The 26,460-nt window shown below is 38.4% G+C and overlaps 1 protein-coding gene across 4 annotated transcripts in view; it reads left to right on the top strand.

The window, feature by feature from the left end:
* Positions 1-26,460, top strand: part of Tbc1d5 (TBC1 domain family member 5) — a 466,882-nt gene that overhangs the window by 66,519 nt on the left and 373,903 nt on the right. The window contains exon 1 of one of the 4 annotated variants that reach the window (XM_038341982.1): positions 7,562-7,617. The exons of the other annotated variants lie outside the window; for them this stretch is intronic. The gene's annotated coding sequence lies outside the window, so the exon portion shown is untranslated. Of the gene's footprint in view, positions 1-7,561; positions 7,618-26,460 lie in introns of those variants that run through there. 4 annotated transcript variants of the gene reach the window in all.

Here is a 26,460-nt window from a genome sequence, read left to right on the forward strand (position 1 = left end):
ATACCAGGGTAACTTTCGCCTTGTAAAATGAGTTTGATGGCGTCCCTTCTGTTTCTATTGTGTGGAACACTTTGAGTAGTATTGGTATTAACTGTTCTTTGAAGTGCTGGTGGAATTCTGCGCTAAAACCATCTGGTCCTGTGCTTTTTTTTGGCTGGGAGAGTTTTATGACTGCTTTTATTTACTTAGGGATTATAGGTCTATTTAAATTGTCTATGTGTTCTTGATTTGATTTTGGTATGTAGTACCTACCCAGAAAATTGTCCATTTCTTTTACATTTTTCAGTTTTGTGGAGTACAGATTTCTGATTCTCTGGATTTCCTCAGTATCTTGTTGTTATGTTCTCCTCATTTTTGATTTTGTTAATTTTGCATATTCTCTCTCTGCCTTTTGGTTAATTTGAATAAGGGTTTTTCATGTTGATTTTCTGAAACTACCAACTGTTTGTCTCACTGATTATTTGTTTTGCTTTCTTTGTTTCTATTTTATTGATTTCAACCCTCAATTTGATTTTCTACCCCACTTGGTGAGTTTGTTTCTTTTTGTTTTAGAGTTTTCATGTGTGCTGTTAGGTCACTAGTGTAAGATTTCTCCAAGTTCTTTATGTAGGCACTTAGTGCTGTGAACTTTCTTAGCACTGCTTTCATTGTGTCCCATAAGTTTGGGTATGTTGTATGGTCATTTTCATTGAATTCTAAGAAGTCTTTAACTTCTTTATTTCTTCTTTGACCTAGTGGTGATTCAGCTGAGCATTTTTCAACTTCCATGAGTGTGTAGGCTTTCTGCAATTGGTATTGTTGAATTCTAACTTTAAGCCATGGTGACCTAAAAAAATACAGGGGGTTATTCCAATTTCTTTTTTTTTTTATTTGTTGAGGTTTGCTTTTTACTGAGTATGTGGTCAGTTTTTGAGAAGGTACCATGAGGTGCTTAAAAGAAAGTATATTCTTTTGTGTTTGGGTGGAATGTTCTATAGATGTCTATTAAATCCACTTGAATCATAACTTCTGTTAGTTCTTTTGTTTCTCTGTTAAGTTTCTGTCTAGCAGACCTGTCCAGTGGTGAGAGTGGGATGTTGAAGACTCCTGCTATTAGTGTGTGGGGTTTGATGTGTGATTTGAGCTTAGTAGTGTCAATTGCAAATGTAGGTGCCCTTGTATTTGGGGCATAGAGGTTCAGAACTGAGACTTCATCTTGATGGATTTTTCTTCTGATGAATATGAAATGTCCTTTTTTGTCTCTTTTGATTAATTTTAGTTTGAAGACTATTTTGTTAGATATTAGGATAGCTACACCAGCTTGTTTCTTAGGTCCATTTGATTGGAAAGTCTTTTCCCAGCTCTTTATTCTGAGGTAATATCTGTCTTTGTAGTTGAGATGTGTTTCTTGTATGCAGCAGAAGGATGAATCCTGTTTTTGTATCCATTCTCTTAGCCCCCCCCCCCCCCCGTGAATTGAGATTGTTCCTAGTAAGAGAAATTAATGACCAGTGATTGTTAGTATCTGTTATTTTTGGTTTTGTTGTTGTTTGTGGTAGTGTATTTTCCTTCTTTGGTATTTGGTCTTGTGGGTTTATCTATTGCCCATGATTTTGTGGGTGTAACTAGCTTCCTTGGGTTGGAGTTTTCCTTCCAGTACTTTTGGTAAGTTTTACTTTGTGGATTGGTTTTTTAAAATCTGGTTTTGTCATGAATTTCTGTTTTCTCCATCTATCTTGATTGAAAGCTGGGCTGGTATCCATGGTCTCTCAGTGTCATTTGTACATCTATCTAGGACCTTCTGGTTTTTAGAGCGTCCACTGAGAAATTGAGTGCAATTCTGATAGTTCTACCTTTCTATGTTACTTGATCTTTTCCCTTTGCAATTCTTAGTATTGTTTTTTTATTTTGTATGCTAAGTGTTTTGATTATTATGTGGCAAGGGGCTTTTTTTTTTTTGCCTAGTCTATTTGGTGTTCTGTAAGCATCTTGTATCTTCACAGGCATGTTCCTTTTTAGGTTGGGAATGTTTTCTTGTACGATTTTGGTGAATATATTTTTTGTGCTTTTAGGCTGGACTTCTTCACTGTCGTCTATCCTTATTATTCTTAGATTTTGGTCTTTTCATGGTGTCATAGATATCTTGGATATTTATTTGTGTTAAGAGTTTGTTGGATTTAACATTTTCGTTGACCAATAATAAGTCTATTTCCTCTATTGTATCTTTGACATCTGAGATTCTCTTTTATCTCTTGTAATCTGTTGGTTATCTTGCATCTGTAGTTCCTGATTGTTTACCCAAATTTTCCATTTCCAGAATTCCCTTGGTTTGTGGTTTCTTTATTGCCTGTATTTCAGTTTTCAAGACTGAAGTATTTGTTTCATGTGTTTTGATTGTTTTTTTCCTGATTTTCTTGTTTGTTTTTTTAAGGGAAATTTAATTGATTTCTTCCATTTTTTGTTTGTCTTTTTCTTCATTTCTTTAAGGGAATTTTTATTTTCTCTTTAAGGGTCTTTATTCATCTTCATAAAGTTATATTTAAGGTTGATTTCTTCTGCTTCATCTGCATTAGGATGTTCTTGCTGGTGTGGAACAACTAGTTTCTGGTGATGCCATATTGTTCTTTATGTTGTTGAATGTGTTCTTACACTTCTGTTTGCCCATCTATTCCTCCAATCCCTGAGGGTGTGATTTGTCCTTCAGGGGGTCCTTCTTCCTCCCTTCAGTATAATTGGGGCCTGCGTTTTAGGTAGTCTTCTTCCTCTGTGTCCTGGCAGGTCTGTGCCTCTGGTGGATGTGATAAGGCTCAGAAGCTTCTCTGGGTGTAGGCAGGGCCTACGCTTTGGTGGTTGCAGATGCCTTGGGGAGTGTTCAGGGTGTGAGGAGGCTTCTCCCTGGTGTCCTGGGCTCCAGTGGGTGCTGGTGTGGCACAGAAATGTGCCTTCAGGGACTATGGCCTAGAGAGTCTCAGTTTACATTTCTTTATATTACTTATCATATATCCTTTCAGAAACTGTGTGTGTATGTCTTATTTTTTTGTTTTAGGGTTTTCAATACAGGGTTTCTCTATATAATTCTGGCTGTCCTAGAACTCATTCTGTGGACCAGGCTGACCTCAAACCTACAGATATCCGCCTGCCTCTGTCTCTCGAGTGCTGGGATTAAAGGCGTGTGCTGCCACCACAACCCAGCTTTTGTGCCTGTTCTTTAAATGTTTTTTAGTTCCATATTTTAAAAAGGATCATTTTTATTACTTTTAATTATATGTTATGTGCACATTAGTTTTGGTGCCCTTAGAAGCCAGAGGCATTGAATCCTCTGATTTAGAGTTACAGGAGGTAGTGAAGTGCTTTATATCAATGCTAGGAAGCCATCTAGTTCCCGGCAAGAGCAGTACTTAGAATAAACCAGTCTGCCTCCATCTTGGGCTTGAAAGCCATCTTTATAGTCAAAACAAACTAGGTTTATTCCTGTTTTTGATTAAATCTGTTTCTCAAGGCTATGCCCCACCTATAATCTTAACTGCAGATGGTTCTTTACTGCCTGTTCCAGGAATGGCAATCATGCCTTTGTTTCAGAAAGCTTTTATGACCACCTTGGATCCATGTCTTTGTTTCAGAAGGTAGTTATAACTAACTTTTGTTCTGCTTCTGCAACCCTGCCAATTTGCATTTTAATTCCCCATTTGAAAACCACTTCTCCAGAGCTATAAAATCACTTACTTTACCATGTCCAGTGCTAATCTTTTGAGTTCCACCTTTGGAAGAGACAGCCCATATACATGAATAGAGCTTGCTTTAATTAGTTTTGCCATGATTTGGGTCTGTGGTCTTTCTTCTCAAATCTGTAGGATTAACACATGTTGTTAATGGTGCTGAAGTATCTTTCCAGCCCTCAATTTTGTTTTTCACCATAGAGTCTTGCTTGTATAATCAGACTAGATTTTAACTAGCTATGTCACACCAGCTAGCTTTGAACTTACATTCCTTCTGCCTTAGTCTGCCAAGTGTTGAAATTTCAAGCACATGGCACAATAAGTAGGTGTATCACTTATTTTCATTTTTATCTATTTATTTCGCTGTGCGTGGATTTAATTCAGGGTATCAAAAACGTTAGACAAACTCTGTACTGCTGAGCTTTGTCTCTAGATGCTTGCCCGCTCCACAGTCCTGCTGAGAGCAACAGTCTGTTTTTATTCATTTGGGGAGTGATTTAATATGGAGAAGGTCTACATAGTATGAATATAAAAGACTTTTGGTCTGTTACATAAATCTTTTTCTAGTACTTTATATTTATTTTTTCATTTAGGTTTCTACTGTACATAAAATATTTTCTATTTAGTCTAAATTCATTACTTAAGTTTATCTTCCATAACTTGGGTACATTCTAAGATTATAAAAATATGTTGTTGTGACCTCTGTGGTACCAGGACGGAACCGGGAACCTCTGTGGGAGCAGGTGTGAGCCAGTTACCTCTGTCAGAGCAGACCCTTGCAAATGACCTCTGGAGGGATAGGTACAAGGGAGCAACCGCCAAGGGAGCAGGTCCAAGCCAGATACCTGTGTGGGACCAGGCCCAAGCCAGAGACCTCTGCGGGAGACTCCCAAGCCATCATCAGGAACAGGCCCAAGCCAGCTACCTCCAACAGAGAAGGCCTGAGCCAGCAACCTCTACAGGAGCAGGTGTAATGGATTGACTAGGAGGGAGCAAGCCCAAGTCAGAGACCTCTGCATTTCCAGGCCCTCGTCAGGAACCTCTGCAAAAACAACCTCAGACCAGTGGCCTCTGCTGGAATCAGACCCTAGCCTGTCAGCGACTTGCCAGGGCAGACCCTAGCCAGTGACCTTGGCCAGAACAGGCCCCAGCTAGTGATCTCAGCAGAATCAGCCTCAAGCAAGTGACCTCCTTGGGAGCAGATCTGATCAACCTCTGGGATTTCAGTGAGACACCTGGAGCGCCACTGAGCAACCTCTGAGAACGCTGAGTGATCTCTGGGATGACTGGAACCATGGCCCTGACTGCATCATAAGGAGCAACCATCTGTGCCTTGGATGCACTGGCACCTTGAAGATTGATGACCAGAGACACAGCCCCAACTACATCAATAAGAGGAAAAGATGAGAATACAACGTAATAATACACTCAATACCACAAATAGCAACATGAAACCAACAAATTCAGGGGCCTTACAACAGTAAGACTTGAACACCCAAATATAGATGAAACAGAAGAAAATGACTTAAACAAACAAACAAACAAAAAACTTAAGGGGAATGTTTGAGGCCCTTAAAGAGGAAATGAAAAATTCCCTCAAAGAAATGAAGGAAAAGATAAACAAGAAATTGGAAGACATCAACAAATCCCTTAAAGAAAGGCAAGAAAAAGCAATCAAACACTTGACTTGAAAGACTTGAAAACTGAAATAGAGAAAATAAAACAGAAACCGAGGGAATTATGGAAACGGAAAATATGAGAAAATGATCAGGAACCACAAATGCAAGCATAAACAGCAGAATACAAGAGATGGAAGAAAGGATCTCAAGCGCTGAAGATACAGCAGAGGAAATAGACTCATTGGTCAAAGAAAACATTAAATCTAACAAAAATTTAACACAAAATATACAGGAAATATGAAATACCATGAAAAGAACAAACCTAAGAATAATAGGGATAGAAGAAATCCAACTCAAAAGCACAGAAAATATATTCAACAAAACGGTAGAAGAAAACTTTCCAAACCTAAAGAAAGATATGTATATGAAGATATAATATGCTTACAGAACACCAAATAAACTGGATCAAAAAATAATATTCAAAATGGCAAACATTTAGAATAAAGAAAGAATATTAGGAACTGCGAAGGATAAAGGCTAAGTATCATATAAAGGCAGACCTATCAGAATTACACCCAACTTTTGAATGGAAACAATGAAAGCCAGAAGGTCCTGGTCAAGCGTTATACAGACATAAAGAGACCATGGACAACAGACCAGATTACTGTACCCAGCAAAACTTTCAATCATCATAGAAGGACAAAACAGGATATTCCACGACAGAGCCAGATTTAACCAATACCTAACCTCAAACCCAGCCCTACATAAAGAACTAGAAGCAAAACTCCAACCTATGGAAGTTAGCTACATACACAAAAACACGGACAATAGATGATCCTATACCAGCAAATCCCAAAGAAGGGAAACACACACACAGTAACATCACCAACACCAAAAACTAAAATAACAGAAACTAGCACTCACTGTGCATTAATATCCCTTAATATAAATAGACTCAACTCACCTATAAAAAGCGATATCTCTATTGCATATCCCCCTTCAAATGAAAACAAACATTTATAAACAATCATTTAGGGAATTTGTGCATAGTTCTTTCCAAACTGCTTCCTGTTTTTTGTTGGGCGACGTAATTTTCTGGGGGGCAGCTCACAGAGACCTTTTGGTGGAATCTTGGTCCATCAAGACACATTAACCTGGAGGGAATCCACAGGTTCTCATCCTCTGGAAACAAAAGCAGAACCTCTTTTCCAAAACAAAATATCCTTAGACCCAAGATACCTTTAAAATATATACGCTGGTTTAGTTTAGCAGCCCATACAATGAAATGTCTCTCTGTACTTAGCTCCTTTACGGTCAAAAATTAAAAATAACCACAATAATATACATAATCCAGACTCTATGTATATTCCATCTTTATGTGGCTTATTTTACTTTACTCCTTTTATCTATGACTGTTTGTACTCTGTCCCTTTATAGATTTTAATTTTATTATAATCATTTACATTTATAACTGTGTATATTCTTTTTTTTCTCTCTCCCAAGCCTGTATACATTTTATCCCACTGTGACCCATTCAGAGGTCTTTTTTTTAAAAATCTGAATCTGTCTTTATTGTGTATCTATAATCGTTTTCTGACCAGGACTGCTTTTGAAAATGCAAAGCAGTATGGCTAGGACTAAGGCTACTTTGCCTTTTGGCTCCATCCAGTCTAACATAGTGGGGTCCGTTCTCTGCCTCTGAAACTCTCGGTGGGACCCACGCTCACCACCTCAACTCTGGAAACCAGTTGGCCCATGTTGCCAGCCTTCTGAAAGAGCCAAAGTTCGTGCTGGCAAGCAGGGCCCAGGAAGCCGCCATTTTGAAACTGTGACTTTTTTTGTTTTTGTGGGTTTTTTTTGCTTTTTTTGTTGTTGTTTTTTGTTTTTAGCTACCACTGGTTTAGGATAACCTCTCTTAAAGGAATCATGCCTCTGTTTACTTCTAGCAAAGAAAGCCCACCCAAAAAACTCCTGCTACCAAAACGCCATGCTTAATTCTGTTCTTTTATGTCTAGAATTACTTTTTAAGCTTTCTCAGGTTTTATGTGGATAAAGTCAATCATGTTGGCATGCCAATTTCTTGGGGAGGCTGCTTGTTCATTTTCCATCTGCCCAGACAAGAAATTAACACACTGAAACTATATTAGTTGCAGTACTACTGTTTGGCCAATACCTTAAGCATATTCCTAGCTAGCTCTTACATCTTAAATTTAATATATTTTTATTATTTTGTATTTTACCACAAGGTTCTTGGCCTACTGGCAAAGTTATGGCTGATGGCTTGCATCTCTCTCCTCTGGCAGGTATGTGGTGTCTCCCTGACCCTGCCTACTCTCTGCATGTATATTTCTTCCAGGCTGGCTATATTCTGTTAAGCCATTGGCCGTAAACAGCTTTATTCATTAACCAATAAAAGCAATACACATAGAAGGACTTTCCACACCAAGGACCAGATGGTTCCAGTGCAGAATTTTTCAAAGAACTAATACCAATAGTCCTCAAATTGTTCCACACAATAAAAAACAGAAGGAACATTGCCAAACTATTTTTATGAGGCAACAGTAACCTGGATACCCAAACCACAGAAAGAAACAAACAACCTACCTCAAGACCCAGCAATACCAATTTTCAGTGTATACCCAAAGGACATATGCCTAATCGTACCACAAGGGCTTGTGCTCAACTATGTTCAGAGCAGCATTATTTGTCATAGCCAGAACATGGAAACAACCTGAATGCCCCTCAACTAAGAATGGATAAGGAAATTTGATACATGTACACAATGGACTACTATATAGTAGAAGAAATTATTATGCTTTGAAATTTGCAGGCAAATGGATTGAGTGAGGTATCCCAGACCCAGTAAGACAAATATATCTACTCACTCATAAGTGGCTTTTAAACATAAAGCAAAAAAAAAAAAAAAAGAAATACCAGACTATAATTCACAATCCCAGAGAACCTAGACAACAATGAGGACCCTAAGAGACATTCATAGATCTAATCTACATGGGAAGTAGAGAAAGACAAGATCTCCTGATTAAATTGGGAGCATGGCAATCATGACAGAGGGTAGAAGGGGAGGTGAGAGGAGAAAAATGTATAGCTCAATAAAAACAATTTAAAAAAATATTTGTTTACATTTACACAGTTAATTTTTATGCTTAGATCATTGACCCATCTGTCATGTTTTAGAGTGGTATATGAAGCGAAAGAGAATCCATGCAGATATGGCCACATATGTAAAAGAACTTGGGTTCTGTGCTTAGCATACAAATTAAGTAATAAAAGAAAACAGTAAAAAGAAGCTAGAGATCCACTTTAGCCTGTTCTCTGACAATTTACTGATAATAAATTCTAAGTAACCACATACTTATGAGCCTCTCATTTTGGTGAAACTGTTTATATGCCATCAGGATGTTCTTTTAGTTATTGTAGTTTCAAGTAAGTTAATATATTAAAGAGCAGGAACATAGATTTAAAATGAAAGAATTTGCAACTCTTTCATTGTGTAGCTTTAACCAGGTTCTTCAACTTTTTGTATTTCAGTGAAGGTTAAAAGATTACTTCATAACCAGGCAGTGGTCATGCAGGCCTTTTATCCCGGCACTTAGGAGGCAGTGGCTGGCAGATCTCTGTGAGGTCGAGGCCAGACTGGTCTACGGAGTGAATACCAGGGCAGCCTCCACAGCTATACAGAGAAACCTTGTCTCCAAAAGCCAAAAAACAAAAAAAGAGCAAAAAACATAAGAAAAAAATTACTTTATAAAGAATAAATAAGGTGGTGAAATCCCTACGTCACTCCTGCTTTGTTAGCTTCTCCCTACGTACTGGAGAGTTATAAAGACTTCAGTCTACTATTTTTCTCATTTTAAACCATTCTGTTTTTGTCTGTCTCCCTAGAGTGATGTTCCCTGTTTTCTCTCCTTTTGATACAGAATTTCTCTGAGGAGTCCCTGTTATTCATTGTTGTCTCCAGTCTGTCTTAAACGCTTCAAAATTAGGGCAGCAACATCCTTAACCAGTGTAGTCTATAATTAACCAATCACTTCCTTATTAATATAATCATTGGCCATACCCAGTCTACTTGAAACTTGCAGCTAGTATATTTGCAAACTCCTCCTTTGTATATTTTCTTCATTGTTTTTCAACTTATGACTCTCTTGATTTTCTCATTCCTAAGTCTCCTCGGCTTACTCTGCATACAAGTTTCCTCTGCTCTTCCTTACCTTTTCATTTGGAGAGCATAGCCCATTCATTTGTCATCCCCCACCCTTAAAAAATTTTTATCTGCACTCATTACTTGGTGATTTCATGCCTTTAAATACAATAGAGACCAGCCTAGTACTTAAACCATCTCAAATTCCGTGGGATTTTGACCTCCTGAATTTCTTTCATCATATTTTACCTGTAGTCTTCCTTGTCTCTTGATGGAAATTCTTTCTTTTGGCACAGCCACAAACAGTGTGCTTATAGCTTTGACCTGTATTTTCTACTTGGTCTTTGTTTATATGTAATAAAGATGATATAAACTATATTTAATGTAGGATATTGAATTCACTTTTAAAATTGTTTTTTCTAGCTATTGTTTTATATAATCTCTACATTATTTTGTTTTCTTCTAAATTTCAGTTGTTTAAATCTCCTATCTAGTTACATTGTATAGTAGATGTATTTATTAATGCTAAAATTTTATTGGCTAATTTAACTTAATACTAAACAGCTTTAGAAGCATGATTCAATGAATGTTTTATTCCTGGATATAATATTAATATTCTTGGGTTGGTATAACATGAAATTTAGAGTTCCTACAAGTATTGTGATGTATCTCATAATAGGCTACTTACTGATTAGTACCAGTTTTCCTTTAGTACCTATCATTTTGGAATTTAATTTGAAATTAAATTAGAGATAATTACTTTGAATTAAAAATATTTTTATGTGTATGGGTGTTTTGCTTACACATATGTCTGTGTACTCTGTGGGTGCCTGGTACCTGCCTAGGCCAGACAAGATGTTGGATCCCCTGGGACTATACTTTCAGATGGCTGTGAGCTGCCATGTATGTGGTGGCTGGGAATTGAAGTTAGATCCTCTGGAAGAGCAGCCAGTGCTCTTCATTGGGGAGCCATCACTCCAGTCCCAACTTGAATATTTTTCTTTTTTAAATTTTTATTATTATTATTATTATTATTACAAATTTTAACCTCCTCCCCTCCTCCCATTTCCCTCCCCCTCCCCCCATTCCCCCCTTCCCCTCCCTCTCCAGTCCAAAGAGCAGTCAGGGTTCCCTGCCCTGTGGGGAGTCCAAGGTCCTCCTCCCTCCATCCAGGTCTAGGAATGTGTGCATCCAAACTAGGTTCCCACAAAGCCAGTACATGGAGTAGACTCAAAACCCAGTGCCATTATCCTTGGCTTCTCAGTCAGCCCTCCATGTCAGCCACGTTCAGAGTCCAGTTCGATCCCATGCTCAATCAGACCCAGTCCAGCTGGCCTTGGTGAGTTTTCCATTAGATCAGCCCCACTGTCTCAGTGGATGCATCCCTCACGCTCCTGACTTCCTTGCTCATGTTCTTCCTCATTCTGCTCCTCATTTGGACCTTGGGAGCTCAGTCCAGTGCTCCAATGTGGGTCTCTCTATCTGCATCCATCGCCAGATGAAGGTTCTATGGTGGTATACAAGATACTCATCAGAGTGGCTATAGTATAGGGCCAGTTCAGGCGCCCTCTCCTAAGCTGCTCAAGGAACAAGCTGATGAGGACATCTCCTTGGACACTTGGGAACCCCTCTAGAATCCTCTCTCTTGCCTACCTTCAAATGGCTCCCTTAATTAAGATATATACTTCCCTGCTCCTATATCCACTCCTCCTCAATCCTAACTGTCCCATTCCCCCAAGTTCTCCCCATCCTCCCCTTCTCACTTCTCTCTCCCCATCTCCTCTTACCCCCATACCACAGCCACCACCAAGCTCTCAATTTTTGCCTGGCAATCTTGTCTACTTCCAATATCCAGGAGGATAACTACATGGGTTTTTTTTTGGAGGGGGGGCGGGGGGTTCACCTTCCTATTTAGCTTCTCTAGGATCATGAATTATAGACTCAACGTCCTTCATTTATGGCTAGAATCCACTAATGAGTGAGTACATACCATATTCATCTTTTTTGGGTCTGGGTTACATTACGAAGGATAGTGTTTTCTATTCCACACTTTCTTTATCCATTCTTCCATTGAGGGGCATCTAGGTTGTTTCCAGTTTCTGGCTATTACAAATAATGCTGCTATGAATATAGTTGAATGAATGCTTTTGTAGTATGATAGGGCATCTCTTGGGTATATTCCCAAGAGTGGTATTGCTGGATCCTGGGGTAGGTTGATCCCGAATTTCCTGAGAAACCGCCACACTGCTTTCCAAAGTGGTTGCACAAGTTTGCATTCCCACCAGCAATGGATGAGAGTTCCCCTTCCACATCCTCTCCAGCAAAGGCTATCATTGGTGTTTTTGATTTTAGCTATTCTGACAGGTGTAAGATGGTATCTCAAAGTTGTTTTGATTTGCATTTCCCTGATTGCTAAGGAGGTTGAGCATGACCTTAAGTGTCTTTTGGCCATTTGAACTTCTTCAATTGAGAATTCTCTGTTCAGATCAGTACACCATTTTTTAATTGGGTTAATTAGCATTTTGAAGTCTAGTTTCTTGAGTTCTTTATATATTTTGGAGATCAGACCTTTGTCTGCTGTGTGGTTGGTGAAGATCTTCTCCCAATCAGTAGTTTGCCTTTTTGTCTTAATGACAATGTCCCTTGCTTTACAGAAGCTTCTCAGTTTTAGGAGGTCCCATTTATTCAATGTTGCCCTTGTTGTCTGTGCTACAGGGGTTATACGTAGGAAGTAGTCTCCTGTGCCCATATGTTGTAGACTATTTCCCACTTTCTCTTCTATCAGCTTCAGTGTGTTCAGATTGATATTGAGATCTTTAATCCATTTGGACTTGAGTTTTGTTCATGGTGATAGATATGATCTATTTTCATTCTTCTATAGGTTGACAACCAATTCTGCCAGCACCATTTGTTGAAGATGTTTTCTTTCTTCCATTGTATGCTTTTAGCTCCTTTATCAAAAGTCAGGTGTTCATAGGTTTGTGGGTTAAAATCCGGGTCTTCGATTCCATTGGTCGACAGCTCTCTTTTTATGCCAGTATCAAGCTGTTTTCATTACTGTAGCTCTGTAATAGAGTTTGAAGTCAGGGATGGTAATGCCTCCAGAAGTTCCTTTACTGTATAGGGTTGTTTTGGCTATCCTGGGTTTTTTGTTTTTCCAAATAAAGTTGATCATTGTTCTCTCAAGGGCTGTGAAGAATTTTGTTGGGATTTTAATGGGGATGGCGTTGAACTTATAAATTGCCTTTGGTAGAATTGCCATTTTTACTATGTTGATCCTATCCATCCAAGAGTATGGGATGTCTTTCCATTTTCTGGTGTCCTCTTCAGTTTCTTTCTTCAGTGCCTTAAAGTTCTTGTCAAATAGATCCTTCACTTCCTTGGTTAGAGTTACCCCAAGATGCTTTATGCTATTTGTGGATATCGTAAAAGGTGAAATTTCTCTGATTTCCCTCTCTGCTTCTCTATCCTTTGTGTATAGGATGGCTACTGATTTTTTTGAGTTGATCTTGTAGCCTGCCACTTCACTGAAGGTATTTATCAGCTGTAGGAGTTCTTTTTTTTTTTTTTTGAGGTTTTTTTTTGAGTTTTAATACCTATTTTATTTTTTTCCTTTTTTTTCTTATTTTTTTTTATTAAAGATTTCCATCTCCTCCCCCTTCCCTCCCCTCCCTTCCACCCATACCCCCACTCCACCCCTCTCCAAGACAAAGAGCCATCAGGGTTCTCTTCACTATGAGAAGTCCAAGGTCCTCCCAGCTCCCACTAAGTCCAGGAAGGTGAGCAACCAAACTGACAAGGCTCACAGTGAGCCGGTCCATGCTGTAGAGTTCATGTTCATTGCCGTCATCCTTGGTTTCTCAGTCCTCCTCCACCGTCAGCCACATTCAGAGAGTCCGGTTTGGTCCCCTGTTCCATCAGTCCCATTCCAACTGGACTTGGTGGTCTCCCGTTAGATCTGTCCCACCGTCTCAATGGGTAAACGCACTCCTCACGGTGCTGACTTACTTGCTCATGATCTCCCTACTTTTGCTCCTCATCGGGACCTTGGGATCTCAGTCCGGTGCTCCTATGTGGGGCTCTGTCATTTTCTCCATCCAATGCCAGGTGAAGGTTCTATGGTGATATGCAAGATATTCATTAGTATGGCAATAGGATCTGTACATTTCTGGCACCCTCTCCTCAGCTGCCCAAGGACCTAGCTGGGGGCGTCTTCCTGGACACCTGGGAACCCCTCTAGAGTCAAGTCTCTGCCAACCCTAGAATGGCTCCCTTAATTAAGAGATATAATTCATTGTTCCCATATCCACTTTTCTTATATCCCAACCATCCTTTTCCCCCCAAGCTCTTCACATCCTCCACTTCACAACTTTCTCTCCCCATCCTCCCCTCCCCCCATTCCACCCCACCCCCATGTTCCCATTTTTTGTCCGGCAATCTTGTCTACTTCCAGTATCCAGGAAGATAACTATATGTTTTTCTTTGGGTTCACCTTCTTATATAGCTTCCCTAGGATTTTTAATGAATTATAGGCTCGATGTCCTTTATTTATGGCTAGAACCCAATTATGAGTGAGTACATCCCATGTTCATCTTTTTGGGCCTGGGTTACCTCACTCAGGATGGTGTTTTCTATTTGCACCCATTTTCATGCAAAATTCAAGATGTCATTGTTTTTTACCGCCGAGTAGTACTCTAATATGTATATATTCCACACTTTCTTCATCCATTCTTCCACTGAAGGGTATCTAGGTTGTTTCCAGGATCTGGCTATTACAAATAATGCTGCTATAAACATAGTTGAACAAATGCTTTTGTAATATGATTGGGCATCTCTTGGGTAAATTCCCAAGAGTGGGATTGCTGGGTCCTGGGGTAGGTTGAACCCAAATTTCCTGAGAAACCGCCACACTGCTTTCCAAAGCGGTTGCACAAGTTTGCATTCCCACCAGCAATGGATGAGTGTACCCCTTACTCCACATCCTCTCCAGCAAAGTCTATCATTGGTGTTTTTGATTTTAGCCATTCTGACAGGTGTAAGATGGTATCTCAAAGTTGTTTTGATTTGCATTTCCCTGATTGCTAAGTAGGTTGAGCATGCCCTTAAGTGTCTTTTGGCCATTCGAACTTATTCTGTTGAGAATTGTCTGTTCAGTTCAGTGCCCCATTTTTTAATTGGGTTCATTAGCATTTTAAAGTCTAGTCTCTTGAGTTGCTTATATATCTTGGAGATCAGACCTTTGTCTGTTGCGGGGTTGGTGAAGATCTTTTCCCAGTCAGTAGGCTGCCTTTTTGTCTTAGTGACAGTGTTCTTTGCTTTACAGAAGCTGCTTAGCTTCAGGAGGTCCCATTTATTCAATGATGCCCTTAATGTCAGTGCTGCTGGGGCTATATGTAGGAAGCGGTCTCCTGTGCCCAAATGTTGTAGAGTACTTCCCACTTTCTCCTCTAACAGGTTCAGTGTGTTCAGATTGATATTGAGGTCTTTAATCTATTTGGACTTGAGTTTTGTGCATGGTGATAGACACGGATCTACTTTCATTCTTCTACAGGTTGACATCCAGTTATGCCAGCACCATTTGTTGAAGATGTTTTCTTTCTTCCATTGTGTGCTTTTAGCTCCTTTATCAAAAGTCAGGTGTTCATAGGTTTGTGGGTTAAGATCTGGGTCTTCTATTCGATTCCATTGGTTGACTTCTCTATTTTTATGCCAATACCAAGCTGTTTTCAATACTGTAGCTCTGTAATAGAGTTTGAAGTCAGGGATGGTAATGCCTCCAGAAGTTCCTTTATTGTATAATATTGTTTTGTCTATCCTGGGTTTCTTGTTCTTCCATATAAAGTTGATTATTGTCTTCTCAAGATCTGTGAAGAATTTTGATGGGATCTTTAAGGGGATTGCATTAAATCTATAGATTGCCTTTAGTAGTATTGCCATTTTTACTATGTTGATCCTCCCAATCCAAGAGCAAGGGAGATCCTTCCATTTTCTGGTATCCTCTTCAATTTCTTTCTTCAAAGACGTAAGGTTCTTGTCAGATAGGTCTTTCACTTCCTTGGTTAGAGTTACCCCAAGATATTTTATGCAATTTGTGGCTATCCTGAAAGGTGACGCTTCTCTGATTTCTTTCTCTGTTTCCTTATCCTTTGTATATAGGAGGGCGACTGATTTTTTGGAGTTGATCTTGTATCCTGCCATGATACTAAAGGAGTTTATCAGCTGTAGGAGTTTTTTGGTGGAGTTTTTCAGGTCACTTTTGTACACTATCATATCATCTGCAAATAACGAAAGTTTAACTTCTTCCTTTCCAATTCGAATCCCCTTGGTCCCCTTGTTTTGTCTTATTGCTGTTGCTAGAACTTCAAGCACTATATTGAAGAGATAAGGAGAGAGTGGACAGCCTTGTCGTGTTCCTAAATTTAGTGGGATGGCCTTGAGTTTCTCTCTGTTTAATTTGATGTTAGCTGTTGGCTTGCTGTAAATAGCCTTTATTATATTTAGGAATGATCCTTGTATCCCTAATCTCTCCAAGACCTTTATCATAAAGGGGTGCTGAATTTTGTCAAATGCTTTTTCTGCATCTAATGAGATAATCATATGGTTTTTATCCTTCAGTTTATTTATATGATGGATTACATTGATAGATTTTCTTATGTTGAACCAGCCCTGCATCTCTGGGATGAAGCCTACTTGATCATAGTGGATAATTTTTCTAATGTGTTCTTGGATTCTGTTTGCCAGTACTTTATTGAGAATTTTTCCGTCGATGTTCATGAGTGAGATTGGCCTGTAATTCTCTTTCTTGGTTGGGTCTTTGTGTGGTTTAGGTATCAGGGTAATTGTAGCTTCATAAAAGGAATTTGGCAATGACTGTTCTGTTTCTATATTATGAAATACCTTAAGGAGTATAGATATTAGGTCTTCTTGGAAGTTCTGGTAGAATTCTGCATTGAACCCATCAGGTCCTGGGCTCTTTTTGGTAGGGAGGTTTCTGAAAACAGTTTCCAATTCTTCGCGACTAACAGGACTATTTAGAGCATTTACCTGGTCCTGGTTTAACTTTGGTATATGATACTTATCTAAAAAAGTGTCCATTTCTTTTACATTTTCCAATTTTGTGGCCTACAGTCTTTTGTAGTAAGATCTAATGATTCTCTGAATTTCCTCTGTGTCTGTGGTTATGTCCCCTTTTACATTTCTGATCTTATTAATTTATTAATTGATCTTATTAATTTCTGATCTCTCTGCCGTTTTATTAGTTTGGCTAGGGGTTTGTCAATCTTGTTGATTTTCTCCAAGAACCAGCTTTTTGTTTCATTGATTCTTTGGATTGTTTTCTGTGTTTCTATTTTGTTGATTTCTGCCCTCAGTTTGATAATTTCCAGTCTTCTACTCCTCCTACGTGAGTCTACTTCTTTCTTTTTTAAAGCTTTCAGGTGTGCTGTTAAGTCTCCAATGTGTTCTTTCTCCGTTTTTTTAAAGTGGTCACTTAGTGCTATGAATTTTCCTCTTAGCACTGCTTTCATAGTGTCCCATAAGTTTGAGTATGTTGTGTCTTTATTTTCATTAAATTCAAGAAAGACTTTCATTTCCCTCTTTATTTCTTCCTTGACCCAGCTGTGGTTCAGTAGTTGACTGTTCAGTTTCCATGAGTTTGTAGGTTTTCTGGGGGTAGCATTGTTGTTGAATTCTAATTTTAATCCATGGTCATCCGATAAGATGCAGGTGGTTACTAATATGTTTTTGTAACTGTGGAAGTTTGCTTTGTTACCGAGTATATGATCAATTTTCGAAAAGGTTCCATGAGCCGTAGAAAAGAAGGTATATTCTTTCCTGTTTGGGTGGAATGTTCTATAGATGTCTGTTAAGTCCATTTGGTTCATTACCTCCATTAATTCTCTTATTTCTCTGTTAGGTTTCTGTCGAATTGACCTGTCCATTGGTGAAAGAGGAGTGTTGAAGTCTCCCACTATCAGTGTGTTTGGTTTGATGGCTGTCTTGAGTTCTAGTAATGTTTCTTTTATATAAGTGGGTGCTTTTGTATTAGGGGCATAGATATTCAGGATTGAGACTTCATTCTGATAGATTTTTCCTGTAATGAATATAAAGTGTCCCTTTCCATCTCTTCTGATTTTAGTTTGAAATCAACTTTGTTAGAAATTAGTATGGCCACACCGTCTTGTTTCTTAGGGTGATTTGCTTGATAAACCTTTTCCCAACCCTTTACTCTGAGTAGATGTCTGTCTTTGTGGTTGAGGTGTGTTTCTTGTAAACAGCAGAATGTTGGATCCTGTTTTTGTATCCAATCTCTTAGCCTGTGGCTTTTTATAGGTAAATTGAGTCCATTGATATTAAGTGATATTAAGGACCAGTGGATATTAACTCCCGTTGTCATTTTTTATTTGGTAGTAGAGATTGTGTGTTTCCTTTCTTTGCGATGTGCTGGTGAAGGGTCGCTAGATGTCTGAGTTATTTTGGGCAATGCTGGACTCCTTTGTTTGTGAATTTCCTTCTATTACTTTCTGTAAGGCTGGATTTGTGGCTATGTATTGTTTAAATTTGTTTTTATCCTGGAATATTTTGTTTTCTCCATTTATAGTCCATGAAAGCTTGGCTGGGTATAGTAGTCTGGGCTTGCATCCATGGTCTCTTAGTTTCTGCAGTACATGTATCCAGGACCTTCTGGCTTTCATGGTTTCCATAGAGAAGTCAGGTGTTAGTCTGATAGGTTTACCTTTATAAGTTACTTGACCTTTTTTCTTTGCTGCTCTTAATATTCTTTCTTTATTCTGTATGTTTTGTGTTTTGCTTATAATATGGCAAGTGGATTTTTTTTTTGATCCAGTCTATTCGGTGTTCTGTAAGCTTCTTGAACCTTAATAGGAATATCTTTCTTTAGGTTTGGGAAGTTTTCTTCTATAATTTTATTAAATATATTTTCTGGACCATTGAGCTGTATTTCTTCTTCTTCTACGCCTATTATTCTTAGGTTTGGTCTTTTTATTGTGTCCCAGATTTCCTGAATGTTTTGTGATGAGAATTTGTTGGATTTGCTGTTTTCTTTGATCAGTGCGTTTATTTTCTCTATGGTATCTTCAGAATCTGAGATTCTTTCTTCTATCTCTTGTATTCCGTTGGTTATGCTTGTTTCTGTAGTCTCTGTTCGTTTACTTAGATTTTCCATATCCAGCTGGCCCTCGGGTTGTGTTTTCTTCCTTGCCTCCATTTCAGTTTTCAAGTCTTGAACTGTTTCCATTATCTGTTTGATTGTTTTTTCTTGGTTTCCTAGGATATCATTTACGGATTTACTCAATTCTTCAAACTTTTTGTTATTCTTCTCGTCCATTTCCTTAAGGGAGTTTTTCACCTCCTGTTTAAGGGACTCTATTACTTTCATAAAGTCAATTTTTTCTACTTCTTCTTGATTAGTGTTTTCAGGTCCTCCTGTTATAAGTTCGCTGGGTTCTGGTGCTTTCATGTTGTTTTTCAAATTGTTGGAGGAATTCTTGCAATGGCGCCTGCCCATTTCTTCCTCTAAATAATCTCCTTTGGGTCTTCTTTAGAAGTTCAATTCACCCCAATGAATTCAATTCACTCACCCCAATGAATGATGGATCCTCTGGCCGACTGTCAGTTCTCCTTGCAGGCCAAGCAGCTCACTGACAAAGGGCCTACCTTGCTGCAGGCACGCTAATGAAGGAGGGAACCTCCCACAGGCCTGGGTGCAATCAGTTCCAGGTCCCTGGCGCCCAAACAGGCTGAGCTGTGGGATTTTGTGGCCCCAAAGTCAGGAGGATGAGGGGGCGGGTTCTGGGTGCAAGCTGGGAAGGGACAGGAAGAGAGAGGCAGTATCCGGGGAGAATAACCCCTGCAGGAAGACTAGGAGTTCTTTTGTAGAGGTTTGGGTGTCACTAATCTACACTATCATATTATCTGCAAATAACGAAAGTTTGACTTCTTCCTTTCCGATTCGAATCCCCTTGATCTCCTGATGTTGTCTTATTGCTATTGCTAGAACTTCAAGAACTATGTTGAAGAGCTAAGGAGAGAGTGGACAGCCTTGTCTTGTTTCTGAATTCAGTAAAATGGCTTTGAGTTTATCTCCATTTAATTTGATATTAGCTGTTGGCTTACTGCATATTGCTTTTATTATATTTAGGTTTGATCCTTGTATCCCTAATCTCTCCAAAACCTTTATCATAAAGGGGTGTTGAATTTTGTCAAATGCTTTTTCCGTATCTAATGAAATGATCATATGGTCTTTTCTTTCAGTTTATTTATATGATGGATTACATTGATAGATTTGCATATGTTGAACCAGCCCTGCATCTCTGGGATGAAGCCTACTTGATCGTAATGGATAATTTTTTTAATGTGTTCTTGGATTCTGTTTGCCAGTATTTTATTGAGAATTTTTGTGTTGATGTTCATGAGTGAGATTGGTCTGTAATTCTCTTTCTCGGTTGGGTCTTTGTGTGGTTTTGGAATCAGGGTGCCTGTAGCTTCGTAAAAAGAGTTTGGCAATGACTCTTCTTTTTCTATTATGTGAAACACATTAAGGAGAATAGGTATCAGCTCTTCCTGGATGTTCTGATAAAATTCTGCATTAAAACCATCAGGTCCTGGGCTTTTTTTGGTTGGGAGGTTTTTTATGACCGCTTCTATTTCCTCACGACTTATAGGTCTATTTAAATTGTTCACCTGGTCTTAATTTAATTTGGTAAGTGGTACTTATGTAAAAACAAGTCCATTTCTTTTACATTTTCCAAGTTTGTTTTTGATTTGTTTTGTTTTTGTAGTAAGACCTAATGATTCTCTGGATTTCCTCAGTGTCCGTTGTTATGTCCTTCTTTTCATTTCTGATCTTGTTAATTTGCATGTTCTCTCTCGGCCTTTTGATTAATTTGGATAAAGGTTTGTCCATCTTGTTGACTTTCTCAAAGAACCAGCTCTTTGTTTCATTGATTCTTTGGATTGTTTTCTGTGTTCCTATTTTGTTGATTTCAGCCCCCAGTTTGACTATTTCCAATCTTCTATTCCTCCTGGGTGTTCTGCTTCTTTTTTTCTAGAACTTTCAACTGTGCTTTTAAGTCTCTAATGTGAGCTTTCTCTGTTTTCTTAATGTGGGCACTTAGAGCTATGAACTTTCCTCTTAGCACTGCATTCATAGTGTCCCATAGGTTTGGAAATAAAATAGGATAAAAGATGAACATGTCAAAAACAATGAACATGTCTTCTTAAAGTGTCTTTATTTTCATTCAATTCAAGGAAGACTTTAATTTCTTTCTTTATTTCTTCCGTGACCCAGGGGTGGTTCATTAGTTGACTGTTCAGCTTCCAGGAGTTTGTAGGCTTTCTGGGGGTAGAATTATTGTTAAATTCTAACTTTATTCCATGGTGATCCGATAAGACACAGGTGGTTACTAATATTTTTTGTAACTGTGGAAGTTTGCTTTGTTACCGAGTATGTGGTCCGTTTTCGAGAAGATTCTATGAGTTGCAGAGAAGGTGGTATATTCTTTCCTATTTGGGTGGAATGTTCTATAGATGTCTGTTAGGTCCATTTGATTCATTACCTCCATTAATTCTCTTATTTCTCTGTTAGGTTTCTGTCTGATTGACCTGTCCGTTGGTGAGAGAGGAGTGTTGAAGTCTCCTACTATTAGTTTGTGGTTTGATCGCTGCCTTGAGTTCTAGTAATTTTTCTTTTACATAAGTGGGTGCTTTTATATTAGGGGCATAGATATTCAGGATTGAGACTTCATTCTGATAGATTTTTCCTGTAATGAATATAAAGTGTCCCTTTCCATCTCTTCTGATTGATTTTAGTTTGAAGTCAACTTTGTTAGAAATTAGTATGGCCACACCGTCTTGTTTCTTAGGGTGATTTGCTTGATAAACCTTTTCCCAACCCTTTACTCTGAGTAGATGTCTGTCTCTTTGGTTGAGGTGTTTTTCTTGTAAACAGCAGAATGTTGGATCCTGTTTTTGTATCCAATCTCTTAGCCTGTGCCTTTTTATAGGTGAATTGAGTCCATTGATATTAAGTGATATTAATGACCAGTGGTTGTTAACTCTGGTTATTTTTATTTTATTTTATTTTATTTTTGATAGTGGAGTTTGTGTGTTTCCCTTCTTTGAGTTGTGCTGGTGAAGGGTCGTTAGATGTCTGAATTGTTGTGGGCATTGTTGGACTCCTTGGTTTCTGATTTTCCTTCTATTACTTTCTGTAAGGCTGGATTTGTGGCTACATATTGTTTAAATTTTTTTTTATCCTGGAATATTTTGTTTTCTCCATTGATAGTGAATGAAAGCTTGGCTGGGTATAGTAGTCTGGTCTTGCATCCATGGTCTCTTAGTTTCTGCAGTACATGTATCCAGGACCTTCTGGCTTTCATGGTTTCCATTGAGACGTCAGGTGTAAGTCTGATAGGTTTACCTTTATAAGTTACTTGACCTTTTTTCTTTGCAGCTCTTAATATTCTTTCTTTATTCTGTATGCTTTGTGTTTTAATTATTATATGGCTAGGAGATGTTTTTTTTTTTTTTTTTTTTTTTTTGATTCAGTCTATTCGGTGTTCTGTATGCTTCTTAAACCTTCATAGGAATATCTTTCTTTAAAAGGTTGGGAAAGTTTTCTTCCATAATTTTATTAAATATATTTTCTGGGCCTTTGAGCTGTAATTCTTCTCCTTCATCTACCCCTATTATTCTTAGGTTTGGCCTTTTTATTGTGACCCAGATTTCCTGTATGTTTTGTGATGAGAATTTGTTGGATTTGCTGTTTTCTTTGATCAGTGCGTTTATTTTCTCTATGGTGTCTTCAGAATCTGAGATTTTTTCTTCTGTTTCTTGTATTCTGTTGGTTATTCTTGTTTCAGTATTCTCTGTTCGTTTACCTAGATTTTCCATATCCAGCCGGCCCTCGGTTTGTGTTTTCTTCATTGCCTCCATTTCAGTTTTCAAGTCTTTAACTGTTTCCATTATCTGTTTGATTGTTTTTTTCTTGGTTTCCTAGGATATCATTTACGGATTTACTCAATTCTTCAAACTTTTTGTTATTCTTCTCATCTGTTTCTTTAAGGGAGTTTTTCACCTCCTGTTTAAGGGACTCTGTCACTTTCATAAAGTCATTTTTTTTCTACTTCTTCTTGATTAGGGTGTTCAAGTCGTCCTGTTGTAAGTTCGCTGGGTTCTAGTGTTTTCATGCTGTTTTTCAGATTGTTGGAGAGATTCTTGCATTGGTGCCTGCCCATCTCTTTCCCAAAATGCTCCCCAATGGATCTTCTGGTTCAGGATCAGTTCCCCTTGCTGGCCAGGGACCCCTCTGATGGATCTTCTGGTACCGGATCAGAGTCTAGGTGGCCAGGGACTTCTCAGACAAATGGCCTACCTTGCTGCAGGCAGGGTATTTAAACAAAGGAACTCCTGCCAGCTCTGTCCCATTGCCCAAAAGGGTTGAGCTGGGGGATGTTATGGCCCCAAAGAAGGGAGGAAGCGGGGAGGGGTTTCCTGGGTGCAAACTAGGATGGAATATTAAGAAGGAGGCAGTAGTAGGGGAAAGTAGCCCCTGCAGGATGGCCAGGAAGTAAAGGGGGTTGAGGAATGTCTGTGCTTAGTCTCCTGGGCTGCTGCCAAGGATCAGAGACTCACTCACCCCTCTGATGGATCTTCTGGTACAGAATCAGAGCCACTCAGTGGCCAGGAACCTTGCAAACAAATGGCCTACCTTACTGCAGGCATTTTATTGAAACAAAGGAACTCCTCCAGCCCGATTGTGCTCACCACCCAGTCCCAGTGCCCAAATGTGCTCCCAACTTGAATTTTTTTTTTTTTTTTTTTTTTTTTTGGTTTTTTGAGACAGGGTTTCTCTGTGGCTTTGGAGCCTGTCCTGGAACTAGCTCTTGTAGACCAGGCTGGTCTTGAACTCACAGAGATCCGCCTGCCTCTGCCTCCCGAGTGCTGGGATTAAAGGCGTGCGCCACCACCGCCCGGCCCAACTTGAATTTTTAAGAGAAGCCTTTTCTTGGATTTTGGAATGACTGCATATATGATTAAACCCTTGCAAGGATAACTAAATGGTGATGTGTTTTAAAGTAAAAGGTTAAAAGACAAGGTGCTGTTCCATCCAGATTACCTAGCTCTGTTCTCTGATCTATTAGGTTGAAATTTAGGTTCTAGCATTGTTATCTTAAACCAAAGCCTAGTTCCACATTTACTTCTATGGAAACATAGTCTCCCTAAATTAGAGTTTTTGAAATATTTTGGAAATTGAGACTTTAAGAAGACATGTTCATTGTTTTTGACATGTTCATCTTTTATCCTATTTTATTTCTTTTAGTGTTGTTGTTACAGATAGTGAAACATTTTATTAGAAACAGGCAAAACAGATGATGAGAGTGGAAGGTAGACACTGACAAGGCAGTTTTAGAATAAAAAGATGCTCCAAAGTGAAAAGTTTTCTTTCTTGACTAAAAGTCAGAAATACCCTTGGGTTGTCTTTCTGGAGTTTAGAGATGCCAGAGATTGTTTAAACAAAATGTGTCTCTTTTTGCGGTGGCCAAAGTTCGAGGAACTAGCAGAGAGGTCTGTCTCAGTCTTTTCACCTAAGGACTACTCTTTCGTTGGAATCACTTGAGAGTGTGACATCTACCATTGGCTTCCCTAGTCACTAATCTATTCTTAACTCCAAGGCAGAGCAACTCAGTGTTAACACACTCTGGGAACCCATACAGCTATATGCGTGCTCTTCGTTCTTTCTTTCCAATGCCCTACATGTAAAATGCATCTAAAACCTTCTGTGGCTCATGATTTTTTTTTTTTTAATTTGTGAGATGAGAATCTGAAAGCTACTAGTTTGGAGTGGTTTTAGTGACAGTTGAATTGCTAAGGCCCTCTCAAAATAAGCACAAGAACTGAGAAAAGCCTGTTTGTTGTCAAAATATAACTCAAATATTCCTGTATCATCTTTATGTGCTTGGTATAAGAGGTCAATATATAGAAAATAGTTGTAATGATTTTTTTAACTGTCATAAACTAAAGTTGCCTAATGACTGCTTTTACCTTGCTTGTAGGATTTTATTCTTTTAAGGCAGTTATTTACTAGAACTGAAAAATGACTTAAAGAGTGTCTTTTATTAAGGTGCAGGTCTGAATTTTATTTTGGGTATGTTAGGTCAGTGAAAATCATGTACAAACTGATAGTTGTCATTGGTGTTAGCAGGTGATCATGAGCCAGACTTCTTGAGATAGTCCATTTTTATATCTGTGTACCTGCCTTAGTTATTTCTAGTGCTAGCATAACTGGATGTCTACATGTAGAAGAATGCAGATAGACCCATATCTGTCACCATGAACAAAACTCAAGTCCAGATAGATTAAAGACCTCAACCTAAAGCCAGCCACACTGAACCACATAGAAGAGAACATGCTTTCAATGTACAGGAGACATTTTAAAAATATAACTCCAGTAGCACAGACACTGAGAGAAACAATTAATAAATGGATCCTGTTGAAACTGAGATGCTTCTGTAAAGCAAAATACACGTCACCAGACAAATGACAGCCTACAAAATCGGAAAGGATCTTCACTAACCCCACACCTGACAAAGAACTGATCTCCAAAATATATAAAGAACTCAAGAAGCTTCACATCAAAAGACAAGTAATCCAAATTTTTTTTAAAAAAGGTGATACAGCTCTAAATAGAGAACTGTGAACAGACCAATCTGAAATGGCCAAAAGAAACTTAAGGAAATGCTCAGCATCCGTAGTTATCAGAGATTTGTAAGTCAAAAACACTGAAATACCATCTTACACCTGTCAGAATGACTAAGATAAAAAGTACCAATGATAGCTTATTCTGGAGAGGATTTTTAGTAAGCGGAACATTCCTCCATTGTTATTGAGAGTTCACACTTGTACAGCAGCTTTGGAAATCAGTATGATGATTTCTGAGAAAATTGAGAATCAATATACCTCAGGATCCAGCAATACTAAACTTAGGCATATACCCAAAGGATGCTCAATGATACCACTAGGACTTTTACTCAACTCTGTGTATAGCAGCAATATTTTTATTATCCAGAACCTGGAGATCTCTTAGATGCTCCTCAACTGAAGAGTGGATAAGGAAAATGTGGTACTTTTACACAATGGAGTACTACTCAGTGGCTAAAAAATAATTACACCTTGAAATTTGCAGACAAATGGACAGAACTAGGAAAAAACCATATTGAGTAAGGTAACCTACACCCAGAAATATAAGTATAATATGTACTTAGCAATAAGTGACTTTTAGACATAAAGGAAAGAATAATCAGCCTACAGTCCACAATTCCAGAGAACCTAGACAACAAAAAAATCCCCTAAGAGAGAGAAATACATGGATCAGCCTAAGAGGGTGAAAAAAACACGATCTCCTGAGGAAATTGTAACCATGGGGGCTCGAGGGGAAGGGTGAAAGCAGAGAGAGGAGATAAAGAAGGGAAGTGGGGAAAAATTTATAACAAAATTAAAACAATAAATTATAAGATAAAAAATATTTAAGAAGTTAGAAAAATGCTATGTAGATAACACATAGTCTCAGATTGTTCTTATAATGTAACTTAACACTTTCTGTGATTAAAAAATATGATTAGTGTGAAAGCTAAAATTGTTTGAATATATTTTAGCATGTTTGGCTTGTCGTGGTGCCCTGAAAAATGTTAAGTATATTAATACTGGATAAAGAATATATTCATTTAGATTATTATAGTTTAGAAATCAAATTTGTCATTGAAATGGCTTTAGCTGGCCCAAGCATGGCAAACATGGTCTGGCAGGTCTTGCCCTCTACTATTCCTTCTTCCTTTCAAAAATTCTATTAGATTGCACTTTTTCTCTTAGTTTTTTAATTGATTATTATTTATTTCATTTTTTAATGTGCATTAATGTTTTGTCTGCATGTGTGAGGGTTTCAGTTTCTTGGAGTTTGATTACTGACAAT

This window comes from Arvicola amphibius, chromosome 9, assembly GCF_903992535.2.
Source record: "Arvicola amphibius chromosome 9, mArvAmp1.2, whole genome shotgun sequence".
NCBI lineage: Eukaryota > Metazoa > Chordata > Mammalia > Rodentia > Cricetidae > Arvicola > Arvicola amphibius.